Here is a 5,000-nt window from a genome sequence, read left to right on the forward strand (position 1 = left end):
TTGATAAACATCTGTTTGCTCTTTTCCCTTATAGAGATTTACATGTTATAATTTACCTACCATGACAAGTATGATTATATACTCTAGCCTGAGTACTTGCTCATGGAATAGTTTCTATAGCTTGTTGCACACACCAATATATTTTGGTTAGGATACCATTTGCTGACCCTTGTCAAAAAGAGCAATAACAGTGGTAAAGGTTCCATGTTGATGAAGCGATGTAACGACTTCTGTAGGTATAAAACTAGCTTTCAAAGGCCAGCCTCTTTTAGTTATGTAAACTGTGTCAGGCGTCCATGATTTTGATATTTGTTCATGGCATGTTAACCAACTTGTGCTGTAGAAACTAAAGCCTATCTTGATGTATATTTAATATAACTTTTAATTTGTCCTTCATGTACTTGCTTCTAACAGATATGGCTGACAAAATTAGCAAAGTTTCCATGCATTCTTTTTACTTATACTGTATATGTTTGAGGTTTGTTTTTAAAATTGTGATGTCATGAGTCATACCTTTATAGGCAGTTTGTCCAGAAACTAGCTAATAGGCTTTCACTATTCCTCAAATCTTCCAGATGCAAATCAAATTCTTGGATACATTTCTATATGGTCTTCAAAGCTAGAATAAGGAAGCTTTTATTCCAGTATGCCTTTTAAAGATTGGTAAAGATGACTCCAGTTACTTTTGTTGTCCTGCTGCTCCCTTGTAGGTGATCCACGATTGGATGATCATTTTGTAGAGTCTGTGCGAACCGGAATCTAGAGGTTCATTACATTCTGCCAAGTGTTCGTCAGACAGTCTTAATGCATTTTTTGCCAGCAGGTGAAAAAGTAGCCATCTTAAATGGAGTTAAATGTCTGATTGTAATATAATCAAGCTGCAAAAGGACTGTTCATGAGAATATTAAAATTATAATATTGTTCATGCAAAGCTTTTAATAAGATACAGAAAGATAGAACAACTGACTGTACTCTTAACTATTAACTAATTTAATTATCACTGTCATGCATACATTTGTTTTCATGCATTACTGAGTCATGCCATTATTTCAGATTTTTTCTAGAGAACTGTCTAAAGGTCTTGAATAAGGGGTTTTCTCCAGTACCAAGTTCTTTCAATACCCTTGTGACTTCTGTTTACCTTGGGTTTATACACTTTACTTTCAATTATCACTGAGCAAAATTTCATAAGAATTAGCTGATCACAACTTCTTAATGAGTATTTCATTCTTCACAAATGATTTCTTTCATGTGAACATTGTACACAGTTGGAAGATCAAGAAATAAACTGGGTGTATAACTCATCAGACGGGGGTCATGTTGGTACGGTACTCTGGCTGTAAACACTGAGGTAGAATTGCAAAGCTTTATGTGAGGGTTAAAAGCTTTTTAACCATTGCTTTATCCTGGACACAGTATGCTGTTGTTCTGAGCTCTCATGTCTTGGTATCCACTCACCATTTCACCGTACCTCATGTAATGCTTTAAGGTTCTCGCAGAAGGAGCAGTTGTCACCTCACTTCCCTGTGTTTTGCATCAGACTTCAAGTATTCTGTGTCATTATAAGGAAAAGAATAAAAATTACATGGAAGTTTGTTTATCCTTTTTATGTTTATGATGATGGTATGATTTGTTGATAACAGATTATTAGTTCTAAAATATGATTCCTTTTGTTGAAAAAACAAAAAAAACTCTAAGGGACTTGAGGTACGAAGAAAGACTAAAGAAAACAAAACTTTTAGCACTGGAGGAGAGATGAAAATTTGATAAAAGAGGAACAAAAGGAAACTGAAAAGTTGAGAATAAAGATTGATGATGTAGTAAGAATGAATCAATGGGGATGATACCAAAGAAGGTACATTTGCCACTTCCACCATCCATTTCCAATCCTGAAGGTCTCTCTTGGCTTGTTACTAAGCAGGAGCTCAGTCCATCTTTATTTTCTCACGAGAGAGTTGATGAAGTCACTCAGGCCATATATATATATATATATATATATATATATATATATATATATATATATATATATATATATATATATGTGTGTGTGTGTGTGTGTGTGTGTGTATGTGTGTGTGTGTGTGTGTGTGTGTGTGTGTGTACATACATATATATATATATATATATATATATATATATATATATATATATATATATATATATATAATATATATAAGAAATTACAAAAGTGTTATAGAAAATTCAAAAAAGAAAGAATGCCACAGGAAAGCTAGTCCTTTTAAAGGCGTGGAGATGCCAAAATGTGACACAATATAATGAAGGAAACATTGATTTATACCATCTATTATAGTGATTTGCAATTTTAAAATACAGTGTGAAAACATTTGAGAATGACTGAATATATTCCAAATAAAAATCACACCATCCAAGTAAACCAACAGAAAATTAGTCAAACATCACTTACATGCTCCCCATAGATGCCACGCTAACATCAGTACCAAGGGTCAACATCAGGCCTGAGTAAAAATCAATTCCTAGTTCATGAGTACATTATACAATAGAATCACATATGGCCTGTTTTCAGTGTTCATAAATCTAATCATGCAACCACACTGAGTATCAGTCAGGTAATATTTATAATTGAAGGAAGCCCCCACCCGATGGCAGCCTAACTAAACGGCCAAGGTGCACAACGCCTCAAAAGATACTAGACAGTACAGTAAATCCCTCGCCTCATCCCGAAATGTTGCCAGATATATATATACCATTCCCTACTATATATATTGAAAAAAAAAAAATGCATGCAAACTTAAATTCACGTGTGGTGTGCATACACACAGTAGACGATGTTTTTATGGGTGCTATGTACATAATACACACGACTAATCCACTTGGACGGAGTGCATAATTGCATAGTTGTATATTTATATGCGTCCACGTTGTGCATGCACGGGCACAATATATATATAGAAACGTACATAAGTGTGGGCATGGGAGCGGGCATAAACATGCAAGCATGCATTTTTGCGTAGGCCCTGCATGTGTATATAAAATGTCCATCCTCACAAGAGTAAACCGAAAGGTAGTGAGATAGATCGGGGGATACTAAGATCTCCTAATAACACGCGATTCACTAACTCAAACGTGTTATTGGAGATTAAAGGTAGCCTCCTGACTAAAATTACTCCCCCCACCACGCACAGTTAAGGCCGGTAGGTGGGGGTATCAGGCCCTACCCCTACCCCTTGATGAGGAGCTAGAGAGCTTCTATGAAGATGTGCAAGCAGCTACCGATAGAGCAAAAACCCATTTTACCGTGATTATGGGGGATTTTAATACCAAGATAGGAATAAGGGAAGATGGAGAAACCTCGGTTGGGAAACACGGAATAGGCACCAGAAATGAGAGAGGGCAAAGGCTGATAGAATTCGCTGAAGCGCGATCCCTTAAAATTATGAATACATTCTTCGAAAAGAGACCCGGGAGGAAATGGACATGGAAATCACCATCCGGCATTAAAAACGAAATTGACTTCATAATCACCAATAGGCGCGACATTGTACAAGACGTAACCGTTATCAATAAAGCAGCGACCATAGACTGGTCAGAAGTAGAGTAAAATTACAGCTAAGAAGGGAACGAAATAAGTTCATACAGAAGCCTCTCGTTAATCTAACTAACATTAAGAATAGGACGATGGAATTCAGTATTAACATCCGAAACAAATACTCAGCTCTTAAAGAAGACATTGACATAGGCCGAATGAACGACCAATTCAGTGAGATATTAAAGGAAGCTGCACTTGAAATAGGGGGTAAAGACGAAAAAGAAAAGTTCAGTGAGCTTTCGGTAGAGACAAAAAAAAAATATGAAACAGCGTAGGGACATGAAAATAACATCAATCAGAGACAAGATAGAATCAGCAGAGCTGACTAAGACGATAAACAAGAAGAAGAAAGAGGATGTACGCAAATTTAACATACGAAAAATAAATGAAGCTCTGCTAGCCGGCACCAGCCTTAAGGCAACAAAGAGGAGGCTCGGAATAGGGAAAAAACAAATGTTTGCAAAAAGAAACCTAATGGAGAGGTGACATACAGTAAAAATGAAATTATCAAAGTAATAGAAGACTTCTATCGCGACTTATACCACTCAAACGATCAACCACGTACGGAGACAAACACAACCATTGGAGACGTTCCAAACATTACGGTAGAGGAAGTAAATAGAGCACTAAAAGGCATGAAAATAGGAAAAAAAACACCAGGAGAAGACGGCATTAGTGTAGAGCTTATTCAAGATGCAGGAGAGATTGCAGCAGTAAAACGCCAATATTTTTAACAGATGTCTAAGCGTTGGTAAAACTCCAAAATCCTGAAAAAACACAATGATAATTATAATACACAAAAAGGGGGACACAAAAGACTTAAAGAATTACCGACCTAAGAGCCTCCTTTCAGTAATCTATAAAATGTTCATAAAAATCATCACAGCCCGTATCACCAATACATTAGATTCAAAACAACCCAGGGAACAGGCAGGGTTCCGCAGCGGATTCTCAACTACATACCATATCCACACACTAGCCCAAATAAAAGAGAAAACAAACAAAATAGGAAGCCCCTGTGTATGGCATTCGTAGATTATGAAAAGGCATTCGATTCGGTAAAGATATCTGCAGTACTAGATGCAATTCGTAAACAAGGAGTAGAGGAAATATATTGCAGATTATTAGAGGATATATATAAAAATGGTAAAGCGACCATCAAAATACCCGCAGAAACCAATAAAATACCAATAAAAAAGGGTGTTGGCCAGAGTGACACCATCTCACCGAAGCTGTTTACAGCTTGCTTGAAGGAAGTATTCAAGAAGTTAGATTGTAAGGAGAAAGGGATTAAAATAGGGAATGAGCACTTAAGCAACTTAAGATTTGCAGATGACATTGTTCTTTTCGGCGAGTCAACAGATGAACTACAACAATTACTAAGCGATTTAAATAGGGAAAGTCTGAAGATTGGCCTTAAAATGAACATGCA

General features: G+C 36.4%; 1 protein-coding gene across 4 annotated transcripts in view; it reads left to right on the top strand.

Annotated features, from left to right (window-relative positions):
• The window catches only part of LOC122253880 (uncharacterized), a 62,458-nt gene extending 60,874 nt beyond the window's left edge, over positions 1–1,584 (top strand). For all 4 annotated transcript variants that reach the window (XM_086533397.1, XM_086533398.1, XM_086533399.1 and 1 more), the window contains one exon: positions 1–1,584. This exon is cut by the window's left edge and continues 493 nt beyond it. The gene's annotated coding sequence lies outside the window, so the exon portion shown is untranslated.
• Positions 1,585–5,000: the final 3,416 nt, after the last annotated feature.

The sequence above is a fragment of the Penaeus japonicus genome, unplaced genomic scaffold (genome assembly GCF_977035675.1).
Source record: "Penaeus japonicus unplaced genomic scaffold, GWHDUDI00000001_assembly GWHDUDI00000039, whole genome shotgun sequence".
NCBI classification, from domain to species: domain Eukaryota; kingdom Metazoa; phylum Arthropoda; class Malacostraca; order Decapoda; family Penaeidae; genus Penaeus; species Penaeus japonicus.